The sequence below is a fragment of the Schistocerca serialis genome, chromosome 6 (genome assembly GCF_023864345.2).
Source record: "Schistocerca serialis cubense isolate TAMUIC-IGC-003099 chromosome 6, iqSchSeri2.2, whole genome shotgun sequence".
In the NCBI taxonomy this organism is placed as follows: domain Eukaryota; kingdom Metazoa; phylum Arthropoda; class Insecta; order Orthoptera; family Acrididae; genus Schistocerca; species Schistocerca serialis.
Genome location: NC_064643.1, coordinates 169299693 through 169313979, shown reverse-complemented (window position 1 = coordinate 169313979; position 14287 = coordinate 169299693). Strand labels below are relative to the sequence as shown.

At 40.1% G+C, this 14287-nt stretch overlaps 1 protein-coding gene across 1 annotated transcript in view; it reads left to right on the top strand.

Annotated features, from left to right (window-relative positions):
• Positions 1-14287, top strand: part of LOC126483946 (nuclear pore complex protein Nup160 homolog) — a 91246-nt gene that overhangs the window by 38966 nt on the left and 37993 nt on the right. The window lies entirely within an intron of this gene.

Genomic DNA, 14287 nt, shown 5'->3' with positions numbered 1-14287 from the left:
GCCCAACTCCTTGGGACGAAACCCTTTCTCTGTTAATTGGTTGTTCCAGGATAGACTTGGAGCCTCCACCACTTACCAAACTTCTCTTTTTTTTGGAGAACACACTGAAGATAATTTTGCTGAAGCTGATTCCCTTAGTAAGATGCGATCAGGTTCGCTACTGATTAAAACCTCGTCTGCCAGTTAATCAGCTTCCCTTTGTGCTTGTGAATGCCAGGAGACATTCTGGTGATCATTGGTCCTCACCAGCCCTCAAATATGACACAGGGCATTATTTGCTACATAGACCTTCTTTTTCACTTTAATGGGGAACTCAGGACTAATCTGGCATGCCATGGTGTTCATTTCATCTGGTGAGTCCATAGAAGTTTAAAGGATGATTGTGTCAATACTGGCACTTTCACCCTGTCTTTTGAGGGCGACACCCTTCTGGAAAAAGTAAAAGTTATGGTTTACCTTGTGATGTGAAGCCCTATATCCCATCTCCCATGTGCTGTTTCTGTTTTGGTCACATGTCTTTGCGATGTGAGATGACTCCTATTTCTGGTGACTGCGGCCGTCATCTCCATGTGGGGAGCCCTTGCACCACACTGCCCAAGTATGTGAACTGTTCTGGCCCACATTCTCCTCACTCACCAGATTGGCTGAACTATAAAAATGAAAGGAAAATTCAGAAATTCAAAACTCTTGACTATCTATCCTACTCTGAGGCCCGACAGAAATTCGACTGCCTCCACCTGTTACCTTTAACTTTTGCCTTCGCTTTTATTTTATTTATTTACACATCTACTTCCAATGTTGGAAGAGAAATACAAGGCTGCAAAAGTGTGCTTGGACCAGAGGGTTGGGGCTGCCAAATTCTGGAAGGTGAAAGACTGTTGGAGTTCTGTCAAAGGAATGGCTTGCTGGTTGGGAACTCTTGGTTCAGGAAAAGGGAGAGCCACAAGATTACCTGGTGCAGTCAAGACTTAAAGAGAAAGTCGATAGTTGACTACTTCCTGTAAGATTGTGAGATTAATAGGAACGTCATTGATATTAAGGTAATACCATCAGAGGCCTTGGATAGCGACCACCGTTTGCGGGTCATGAACCTGAGAGGGCCTAAGGATAATAAAGAAACAGAAAACCAGGAAACACATACAAGGGTATGGAAGTTGAAGGAGGAAGAAAGCAGGCCACAATACCTACAAGTAGTAAAGGAAAGCATCCCAAAGGATGAACCAAAAAAGGTAGAAGAGGAATGGGTAGATTCAAGGGAATGTTACTTAGTGTGGCTGAAGCAATATATGGGAAGACAAGCAACAAAAAGAGATGGAAAGAAACACCCTGGTGGAATGATAAAACAAAGGATATAGTACAGGGGAAGAATAGAACCTTTAGGGTATGGTTCGAGAAGAGAACAGTAGAGACAAGAGAAGAGTATCCGGCAAGAAAAAAAGAAGCAAAAAGAGTGGTGACAAAGGAAAGAAGAAAGTGGGTGGAAGAGTTGACCAGAATGATGGAGGAGGATAGTGAAGGTTCAGAAAAGGTGTTATATGGGATGATTAAAAGTAAGAGGAAGAATGGTACCATAGATTATGCTCTATGTTGAACAACAGTGTACAAGATGTAGAGAATAAGGAGGTACTCAAGAAAATTTGGAAGGAGTAGTTTCAAGAGCTCCTGAACGCGAATGGAGACCTGTATGAGGAGGAACAAGCTGAGGAGAAAAAAGAGGAGGAACAGCAAATAGAAAAAAACCTTACATGGGGAGAAGTGGAAGAGGCATTGGGCAAGATGAACGGAGGGAAGTCACCAGGTCTGGATGAGCTACGAGTAGAGATGGTGAAAGCAGCAGGAGAGGTGGGGATACAGTGGTTATATTGACTAATGAAAATTGTGTGGAGACAGATGATTCCAGAAGACTGGAAGAAGGGAATAATTGTCCCTATCTTTAAGAAGGGAAATAGAAAAGAGCACAAGAACTATCAGGGGATAACATTGACTGTCATTGTGCAAAGATTTTTGACAAAATTATGGAAGTACGAAATCGGGCAAAATTAGAAGGAAGAATGAGAGAAGAGAAACATGGCTTCAGAACAGGAAGGTCTGTGGTGGATCTAATTTTTGCTGTAAGACAACTGCAGGAACAGCACTATGAATATGGAATAGATCTACTAATGACCTTCCTGGACATTGAAAAAGCGTATGATAGTGTATGTAGAAGCCAAGCGTGGAAAGCCCTGGAGAAAAGAGGAGTAGCAAAACAGATTATTTGGAGAAAAAGGGAAATATAACATGGAAGTGTGACCTGTATGAAAGTGGGAGGAGAGAGATCAGCATGGATTGAACAGAATTAAAACATTTCTCATGCTCTTTGAGAGTTGCTTTCCAATAGAAATTTCTAAACAGGGTACTAACAGTAAAAGGCAGCCTGGGTAGCTGCCTAGTAGGATAAGGATATCATGTAGAACAAAGTGGGAATTGTATCAAAACGTTACAAGTAGAAAATGTTACAAGTAGTGACAATCAAGCTACAGTAGCTTATTAGGAAGGCAAAGAGTATATGATATGCAAATAAAATAGCTAATTCACAGGATAAAACTAAAACAATAATGGCCGGTTGTGAAGGAATTGTCTGGTCAGCAGCACAAAGCTGACATTATAAAATCAATTTGTAGTAAAAATATTTCTGTTACTGATAAGTCAGATATATGTAAAGTATTTAACAATTATTTTCTGAGAATTGCTGGTAAATTAAATAAAAATTTAGTTTCCACAGGGAATCATATAACACTCTTGGCAAATGCCTTTCCAATATTGATGTCTGACATACTCCTCTGTGATACTGACAAGGTGGAGACTGTGTCAATAATTAAATCATTGAAGACTAAGGACTCTCATGGATATGATAGAGTGCCTAGCAGAATATTAAAGTACTGTGCTGCACATGTCAGTGTGGTACTTAGCCATATTTGTAATTTTTCCTTTAAGAAAGGTCAGTTTCCTGAACATCTGAAGTACTCAGTTGTAAAAGGGAGAAAGGAATAATGCAGACAATTTTTATGCCATCAGTATTTGCTAAAGTGATTGAAAAGGCTGTGTATGAAAGGATAATTGATCATTTTATATCACACAATATGCTATCAAAAGTACAGCTCGGCTTTAGAAGTTGTTTAACAACTGAAAATGTTATATTCTCTCTTCTGTATAAGGTACTGGATGAATTAAACAAAGTTTTGAAGGCTACGAATTTTTTTTTTTTTTTTTTTTTTTATTTAACTAAGGTGTTTGATTGTGTTGATCACAAAATATTACGCCGGAAGTTGGGCCATTATGGAATACGGGGAGTAGCTCACAATTGGTTCACCTTTTACTTTAACAACAGACAGCAAAAGCTCATTATTCACAGTGTTGAGAGCGGCTATGATTTGGGATCTGAGTGGGGTACGGTCAAATTGGGGGGGGTGCCCCAAGGACCAGTATTGGGACAACTCCTGTTCCTTATTTATATAAATGATATGCCCTCTAGTAGTACGGGTAATTCTAAAATATTTGTGTTTGCTGATGATACTAGCTTGATAGTAAAGGATGCTGAGTGCAACACTGGCTCAGTTTCAAACAGTGCAGCTCATGACAAAAGTTCATGGCTTGTAGAAAATAAACTAACGCTTAATCACAGTAAGAAACTAACGCTTAAATACTCTAACAAAGGATATTACTGTACCCCGTTACTACAGAATAATACTGTGGCAATATAGCATGAACGAGAGAAATTACAAAAGTAAAACTTCAGTTGCAAAGGAAATGCGCCACATACAACAACAAAACACAGTGCTCATACAAGCGTCTGCCACCAACAAAATGTGTCAAAGGCTTTAGGAAGACTATGCAATGCTTTATAACAACAGATTGCCTCCGATGAGCGTGACATCACAATTGTTTACATTACATTTGTTTGAGCAGTTGCGAGCGGGCTCATGCGCATGCGCAGTCGAGTCGTGTATGAGTAGTACCTTCACCCGCTTCTGACTACTGAAGTGTGGCTGTTAGCTGTATAAGCAGTAGCAGCAAGCAGCCAGATACTACCCGTAAAAATTTTACTGGCACACCCAAGCTGCCAGATTCACTCACGCACACCAAGCCCGGATCTAGGGGCCTTGGGGTGGGGGTGGGGGGGCGGGGGCAAACCGGGATGTCTGCCCCAGGGGGCAATTTTGGGGAAGGGGGGGGGGGACAATTTCACATTCTTAAGGGAAAAAACCTTGTTTCACAAAGCATGTAGCATCCAGCGCGCGTTGGTCTATGGATTATTCATATGATTTTGAAACGCATCGCTGTTGATTTCTTAACATTTTTGAATGTATTCCAAGTTGATTTCTGAATGAATAATAAATGGATTTTTGAATGCATGCGTAGTGTATGTGATGTTTCTGCCAGAGGAATCTCTGTTGCATCTAGAAATAAACTTTCCTGCAGGCAAAACGGGACAGGGCTATACGAGCTGAGCGGAATAAAGCCAAACAGGCGAATGCCAATCACTGTTTGTTATGTGGTTGACGAGGTTTGCGAATGATCAGCTTTGTTATAATTACTAGCGAAATCCGTAGATTTAAGACTACCAGAGTGCAAATAAACGACGAACAGGAATAACAGTTAAGAAAGATTACACATTATCTACTCGGTGTGTCCAAGAAAATGAAATTTTGACAGAAAAGTTTTGGCCAGATCACTACACGTAACTAGTGTACAGTCCCCAGCTAGCAGCCACTTAAGTTCAATTCTGGGAGTAGCGCGTAAAACATGTTGTACGGACATGTAATAATGCCTAAGCAGAGAATAAATTCAGGATAACTAAACTGCTGATTGTGGCAGGGTGAGTGAAGCTAACCAGAGAACGAGTCTTAACACTGGTAGGAATAGTTACAGAATTAGTGGTGACAGAATTGTTCATTGGAATGAGGAAAGAGAAGAAACAGGGACATCACACAAATTATGGAAGGATATGACGATTCCAAATTTACACAAAAATTTTGTACTACTGTTTTTCAATCTTGTGCCTGAGAAGCTGGAGCTTATGAATGAAATGTGAAACTATTTCCTAACATAAAGCTTTTTGATATTAGTATGTCTAATAGGCATCTGATATTGGTACTTCGTGAATTACAATCTGTCAGGCTATAAAAATGTGCCAAATAGTCTCATTTATTTGGTGTGTGTTACAGCTGTTGCAATATTAGACAGGCTTATTTTGTTTCATCTAGCAGACAGTGGCAAAATAGACATAATCAGATCTAGAAATTACACCAGTCTTGCGTACTATTTGTATTTACTTTTCCTTTTTTAAGAGTGACAGGCCGACTGAGAGCAGGAGAGGCACCACAGGATATTTTAATTCCCATTGTCATGAATATAGTTTGATGACATCCATTACAAAATATACATGTTTGAATTCCACAGAGCGAAATACAGTGACAGGCAATAGAAGAACGCTGTGTGAAGAGGCGTGGCACTGCACTTTGGCATGCTGAAGGCCAAATATCACGTCTTACATTTCCTCAAACATGTGTGTTTTATGTATGAGTTTGTTCAGAAAGATGTGCGTTACAATATGAACATTTTTGAAAAGTTGATTTTTAAAAAGTTGATTTTTAAAATTTTTGGCATTCTATCTCAACCGCTTGGGTCGGGGGTTCAGAAATATCGTAGATCCGGGGCAGATGCGCGGAGCAGTCTGAGTTGTAGTGGGGAGGTGTGTAGTCTCCACATGACCCATGATTTTGCCGTTTCGAGTGAATTAAAATACATTCACATAATTACGGAGGGCTAAAATATTATTAGTTTCAGATCTTATTTTATTTGCACATTTCTGACAGTCAAGCATTAATCGTCTTTCAGAACAATGAAGTTATTTTTGTCTGTTTGCTAAGGAGATTTGGCTTTTATTAATCTTTTCTGATGAGGCAGTCAATTTATTTGAAACGAAGTGTTTATTTCCATGCTACTGGCTAGTTTCAACTGTTCGCTGCATTTCGTGTGCACGTTTTCGTGTTCTAGCATGTATGGCATTATGCCATAATAAAGAACCAAACATGAGATAATACAGTACTATTAGTCCAAGAAAACTTGCACTGAAAGCTTAATGTCAGGTCGAGGCTTACTTCATTGGAAATCTGGACATGCAAATGTGCACTATAAGCCGAATTATGCGTTGTAATATGGTTCGCGAAATTCCAATGCTCTTGGAGTATCCTCTGATGTCTTGTTTCTTTTATGGCACAATGTAAGATCTTTAAATGTCTTACACGTACAAACATACGGGCTTCCTACGTCATCGTAGCTGTGCAAGAACCGTGACGCCTGTTATCCGGCTCTCTCTGGCAACTACTGAAACTGATTTCTTAAATCACAGAGCGTTTGACTCTCATTTAAAAATCAACTCTTTGAGGACAAGCTATTAAGAAGAATTTCGAGCCCTGCAAAAGAGATCAACATTATGTGTGAAAGCTTAGCGTCTCTTGGAGCTTCTTAATCTACAGACAGTGGAGAGCGGGTGTAGTAATTACGATGATAAATAATAACTCGCACTCCCATCACATACTATGAATACTTTTATTCTCGCAGCATATACACAATGCGTGTAGCATAGAGCATGTACTACAGAGAACTGATCTGGTAAAGATACAGTTGTTCTCACTGCAGTAGGGTAGCAATATTATTGTGGGATGAGCCAGTGGTTCTACATCCCCACAAATCTTAAGAGACCAATATTATACATGAAAACTTTGCTTTTCATTATAAATGGAGATGGTATCTGTTCTTTCGGACATGTCCGAAAGAACAGATACCATTGGTGACCATGCAGCACTATAGAAGGAAATGACAAGTAAATCAAGACCCTACGCTGTCAGCAGGCGTTGATATACATTAACGGGGACAGTTGAAAATGTGTGTCCCGACCGGGACTCAAACCCTGGATCTCCTGCTTACATGGCAGATGCTCTATCTATCTTAGCCACCAATGGCACAGAGGATAGTACGACTGCAGGGATTTATGCCTTGCGTGCTCGTCGTGAGACCCACATTCCCAACTTAATGTCCACACACTACATTCATAGTGACCCTTCCCACTACACTCATTACTCGTGGTAGACAATCTGACAGAGTCCCGTAAGAGTTTGGGCAATGCGTGTGCATCCGCACAGGAGGAGGAGGAGGTCAGTGGCTGGTTAGCCCTGACTATGTATATGGAGATGGTATCTGTTATTTCGAACATGTTGGGAATGTGGGTCTCACGGGGAGCGTCCTCTGTGCCTTCGGTGGCTCATATGGATAGAGCATCTGCCATGTAAGCAGGAGATCCTGGGTTCGAGTCCTGGTCGGGGCACACATTTTCAACTGTCCCCAATGTTGTATATCAATGCCTCCCACAGCATAAGGTCATGATTTAATTATCATTTCTTTGCTTTTCATGTAGCAACACTGTGTATATTAATTTAAACCATTAACTTTTCCTATTTGTGTGTTCGCGCCACTTAAAAGCGAAGTTCCTGTTGGCTGACTACATCACGTGTCCTATGCTCTGAATATCCGCTGTCATCGGGTGGCAAGATCACGTAACATGAGCTGTGACTGGCTTACAAAAGTGCATCGCAATCTCGATTTCAATGCTTCGGAAATTAACATGTGGTGTTTGGTGAAATGCGCATTTATACTTTCGTAGTACGAAAATATGCAGTGTACATGTTGGTACACATCAAAGATCTTTCCAAAACGCGTTTTTTTCCCCCCTCCTGAGTTTCGTTTTCTATAGTGCTGAGAAATTCTATGCCGGTGTACAAAACCATAGCCATTCAAAGGATTTATAACTTTTACAGTTCCGTGGGAAAGTATACTGCCACTTAACATGGAAAAGGTGTATTTTCAGATGGGAGAAAATTAATTTTTTCCAGGAAATCTGGGAATTTTTTTTCCTTGTCCACGTATACACCCTGTCGTGGCTTCCAATTTTCGGCTGCCAATACCTGTGTTGCTCATTTCTGTTGTTGCTGTGCAGTGCATCGACATTCGTATCTGTACCTTGATGGCAAACCACTCAATATGGTGGACTCCTATCGCTATTTTGGGACTGGTGTTTTGATGCCCAGTTGACGTGGCTTTCCCACCTTCATCGACTAAAGCAGACCTTTCAGTCACAACGCTCTTCTGTGCCTCAGCAATATCAACAGGTGCACCGACTGCTCTACTCTGCTACTGCTCTACAAAGCATTGGTCCAGTCCATCTAGATTATGGGAGTCTCACATATGGCTCGGGATCATCTTCCCATTGTGGGGTATGGCGGGCATCTGACACCTTATGGGCTAGCCCTGAGATCAGCCTCCTAGTGGAGTCAGGGGTCCCACCGCTGCAGGTTCTGCACCAACAATAGCTGATTGCTTATGTGTTATGCATACCCTGCTCTGTGGAGCACCATCTCCTCTTTCCAGATACAGAGATCTGCTTCCCAAAATGACGACCCAGGTCTGGGATTAAGATTCACATACAGTCCCTTTTTTTCAGAACTCCAGATTTCCCCTCTCCCACCTCTTCTCTGGGCCTGCACCTCTGTGGTGCATCCCCTGTCCACAGCTGTGTCTTTGCCTATTACAAGGTCCAAAAGACTTTGCCTATCATGAGGCTCTCTGCCATCAATTATTCTCCATTCTTGGCGTGTTTGGGTGTTCAGAAGTAGTCCATACTGATGGCTCAATGGTTGCTGGTCACACTGGCTTTTCTTATGTTTGTACGGGATGTAATGAACCCCTCTCCTTCCTGAATGCTGGCAGTGTTTTCACTGCAGAGTTTGTAGCCACTTCTTGTGCTCTTGAACATATCCGTTTCTACATCAGTGAGTCTGCCGTGATCCGTAGTGACTGCTTGAGCAATTTACGAGTCTTGACCTCGCCATCCCTTGTTTCTGATTATCCAGAATTCCCTTTTTGCCCTCGAGTGATGTGGATGCTTGGTAGTTTTTGTCTGGACCCAAGGTCACGTTGGGATCCTGGAGAATGATTCGCTGACATGTTGGCCAAGCTAGCTACCAGCAAGCTGCCTCTTGAGATTGTTATTCCGACACCGGACCTTCAGTCGGTGTTATGCTGTCATGTTCTAAGAATTTGGAGTACGAAATGGTGTAGTTTGATGTTGCTGAACAAACTACGGATGATAATGGAGACCACAAATTTGTGGGGGTCCTCCATGTGAGTCTTATCATAAGGGCTCCATTGTCCTTTGCCTGCTCCATATCAGCCATACTTGGCTGAGTCATGTTCATCTCCTCCGTCACGAGGATCTGCCCCATTGTCACTGTGGTGCCCATTAGCATGCAGTGGACTTCCTAACTCGATACCCCTCGTGTTAGCAGATGATGCCTCAGCAGTTGACCTGTTTTTACGGTTTATTCGTAAAAGAGGTTTTTATCACTCTCTCTAAGGGAGGGTGTCTCAATCTTGTCGGTCCATTTAAGAGTTCGCAGGACATCCTGTTGCCTCTGCTGCCCTGACCAAGCAGCGGCTATTGGGGCTTGGCAGTCTGCCCCAGTACTTGCCCTACCTGTTCTTTTCTGTTCTTTTGCTCTTCTTCCCTTTCTTGTGTGTCCTGTCTGACTTGGTGTTCTTCCTCTATTTTCCTGTGCTTCTCTTGCCCTGTCCATGTTACTAGTGTTTACTGCATATTGTCGGGTGGGGAACCTCTGGTGAGTGATGGGGGATGTCCTGCTCATCACAATTTCTGCCTTTGATGGTCCCCAGCTCCTCCCTGGTCCCTGGACAGAGTACCTGTTCACCAACCAACCAACCAGCCATGCCAGTTGTCTTACTGATATTTGTTGGAAGAAGAAGAAGAAGAAGAAGAAGAAGAAGAATAAAGGGAGGGGCAGGAGGGGGGAGAGAGAATTTTAAGAAATGCCAAGCTGTCAATCATGGATATTTGTTTAATCAGTGCAAAAGCTTCTCAAAAATACCCAGTACATTCCATAAAGATATGCTGTGAGGTATTGTACGGGGGAAAGGAGTAGCCTTACTCTCTAACTTCCAAGGGCTCACATTGTAATAAAGAGCCCAGAAACATACTGTTCCCTTCAATTTATACTTACCATAATAACCATGACAAATTTGGCCTCCAAAGAAAGCTGTAAATGTGGGTACTTCCTAACATGAATTGGTTGCTGTATTAGCCTTCTGGTTGTTGTTTAATGTTGAATTAGTATCCAGGAATGTGAGAGTGACATTACAAATATGATCTGCCATGCTGTATGGATCTGTTCTGAAGTATTTAGTCTAACTATGGCCCAAGTAGCTGAAGCGTTGCAAAGGGGTGTGCATTACTTTGTTTACTGACGGATAACCACATCTCTCTCTCTCTCTCTCTCTCTCTCTCCCCCTCCCCCTCCCCCTCCCCCCCTCTCTCTCTCTCTCTCTCTCTCTCTCTCTCTCTCTCTCTCCCCCCCCCCCCCCTCTCTCTCTCTCTCTCTCTCTCTCTCTCTCTCTCTCTCTTTCTCGCAGAAGGTGTACACATCTACTGTAAAGAGTCATGAAAATTTTCCCTCTTTCGCATATTACTGCTATTCAACTGGTGACACACGATAAACCTGTACCAGTGTATAAAAGGGACTATGAAGATGCAAAATTATGCTGTACTTTTAATCACTTCTTCATCTTTATTCAGCAAACAACTGTGGAGCACATAGCAAAGGGTACTTCCCACGGCATTAGTTATTAGTGCTTTTTCCCATTCCATTCACATATGAAGTGCAGTAAGAATGATTGCCAGAATGCCTTTGTGGGCCCATTAATTAGTCTTGTCTTTGTAGTCTATATGAAAGGAGTACAGGTGGGGCTGTAATATGTTTCTAGAGTCCTCACTTAATAATGGTTTGTGAAACCCTCTAAGTTGGTTTTCACAGTATAAGTGATATGACTTTAAGTGTTGTCAGTTGACGGGTTTTTGTTGTGTCTTTGGATTCATTTCCCATGGGTCAAACAAATCAGTGTTCACATGTGCTGCCCTTCTTTATACATGTTAGATATCCCCTGTTTGTTATATTTGGTATAGGCCCTGTGCACTTCACCAGTACATTAAGCTGGACGCATGATGGACTTTTTTTTTCTTTTACTGCATTTTCCACAGCATCTTGCCAATGAACCAAAATCTGCCACTTGCTTTACATTTGACATGAGACTGTAATAATTTATATCCCTACGGATGGTTATACTGCAGTGTTTGTGCGAGTTGACCAATGTTGTTGTCATAATATACTATGCTTTTCTTCTTCTTTTTTTTTAGTCAAGTATACAGTTTCACATTACCGTACATTTGATGCAATTTACCCCACTTTTGAAATCATATCAAAATTTGACTGAATATTTGTGCAATTTGTTTTTCCAGACAGTGCTTCATTATAGATAGCTACTTCATTTGCAAAAGTTCAGCATTAGTATTAATATTGTCTGCAAGGTCATTAATATTCAACATAAACAGTGAGGGTCCCAACATACTTCCCTAGGACACACCCAAAGTTACTACTACATCTGCTATGACTTTGCGTCCAAGATAACATGGTGTGTCCTTCATACCAGGAAATCCTCAGTCCAATACCAAATTTAGCTATATATCCATATGATCGTACTTCCATTAAAAAGTGTTGTTGTACTGAGCCAAATGCTTTTCAGAAGTAAAGACATATTGCATCTACATGACTGCGTTGATGATTAATTACAAGGGAACATTTCCAAGTGTCAATGAACGATCTTGATGAAACTTGGCAGGTGCATAGATGGGCCAAAATAATGCAATGCCCCCCCCCCCCTCACGGCCCCCCCTACCCCACCCCACCCCAACCCCCCCACCCCCGTGTCACTTTTCAGGGGTAAAACACATCCTGAAAGATAATTTGGCATTATAGGTTTAGAGGGAATATCTTCAAAACGATGTTATATAAAAAATGTTTCTCATATAAAAGATGATATATAATTAACATTCTTGAAAACTGTATAATCAGCCTGTGTAAAAATTTACAATTTTGCAAAGTACCCCACCACCATTCATTAATTTTGAAAGATGAAAAACTCTATTACAACATAAATTAATGAAGCTTTCAAGCCACATACATCCCTGTGTATTGAAGCCGATTTCTTAAATACCATTTTTGGATAATATGCTATACACAATGTGCTACCAAAATATTTTCAACATACCAAATTAAAATATTGAAAGAGTCATTATAATTCCAATTATTTCTTTTATCTATGTTTGTTTTACATTTTAAATGTTTTTTTACATTCATGGATTTTTTTTGTTTACCATTTAAATATGTGTATTTTATAATTGCAAATTATAAATAACTCATTATTATGATATAAAATAATTGCAATAATGATAACATGTTAGGAGCTGCATAAAACATAGTGTTTTTTAACACCATGTGCATAAAATTAACAAAATTACTTCATGTAATATACATGATGGAGAAGACAATATAAATCTAAATTCAGCAAGATTTCAAATTGCCACTGGTGAGCCTTAAAATGTCATGATTTGTATGAGGCATATTTCACTACATCGGTTAGTGTTCACAAAGAGAATTGATTGTACACTAATGGCTGCAGCTCATGAAACAAACAGAAATAAAATAAATAACTAGAATAGTAATGAATATTTTGATTTCACTTGTGTATGGCAATATTTTAGGTGCGCGTGTTGTCATATGGTTATCCTTGTAGGGTTAATACATAATGTTAGGGATTTAGCCGAGTAGTCTAAGGTGCTGCAGTCATGGACTGCGCGACTGGTCTCGGTGGAGGTCGAGTCCTCCCTCGGGCATGGGTGTGTGTTTGTCCTTAGGATAATTTAGGTTAAGTAGTGTGTAAGCTTAGGGACTGATGACCTTAGCTGTTAAGTCCCATAAGATTTCTCACACATTTGAACACATTTTTGAACATAATGTCAGGTGTTTATTTGCAACAACAAAAACAAATTAAACTTATTAAAATCAATCAAAAATCATTGTTCATCAATAAGTTAAGAGAGAGATTTTCGTATGTACTTACGTATCATCTTAAAATTACTAAAATACCGCAACCATATAATAATGAAATACTTAACAGAAGTCACATAGGACAGTCTCTGTAGTTTAATTTTGTTTAATATATTTGGCAACTGTTAGTAGACATAAACATTTTTTTATATTCATTCCTGCTACACCACAAACTCAGGTTAATTGTAGTACATTCACACTGGTTTTTTCTTTTCTTTTTTTTAGCATTTGAAAGCTGTTTCCAGGGCTTGAAATGCTTCCACATGAGATGAGATGATGAGATGGTCCTACATCATTTTCTGGATCTACATTTTCTACTGTCTCATCTTTTTGCATTACCTGCTGTTCATTTGCCTGCAGTACATTTGCAACAATACCATCATTCAATATGATCTGAAACTGTCGTCTTTACCACCATGACTAAGCTACCCTTTCATACCATTTTATTTTTAAGCAGTAACACCACTCTCTTGCTCTTTGACATTTTTAAGGACAGATGTGACACAGCGCAGCAGTGTAACAATTGGCAACTGTCTAACCCAAACAATAATGTAACCTGCATCATCTAACTCAAACAATAGTGAAACATAGAGACAGAGATTATTTGAGCGGATAGTGCCAAAGATATTTGCTTTTGGGTGATGATCCAGATAATCACGAAGCTGAGGTCCGTATAATTGAGTCTCCAATGTATGTTGAAAATACACTGACAACACATTGTGTACAGTGTATTTTCCAAAAATGCTAGTTCAGAAACCCAACTTTATTGCATATGGGTGTATGTAACTTGAAAAAATCTTTAATTTATGTTGTAACAAAAGTGTTCGTTTTTCAGAATTAATTAATGGTGGTTGGAAATTTTGCAAAACGTCTAATTATTACAAAATTTGATTATACAATTTTTAAGAACGTTAATTATGTATCATCTTTTATATGAGAAACATTTTTTTTTTATATTTCATCGTTTTGAAGATGTTTCCTCCAAACCTAAAATTCCATATTACCTTTCAGGATGTGTTTTAACTCTGAAAAGTGATATTGGGCACAAGAAAGAAAGAAAGAAAGAAATATGTATTGGATTATTTTGATCCCTCTTCACACATATGCCAAGTTTCATTAAGATTGTTTATTGACACTTCAGAATGTTCTCTTGTCAGACCTAGGAAGATAGGAGACAAAGATCTTTGTCTCACGTCATGTTCTCATTGTGTAGGTCCCTGTCATCCTGCTCTTCC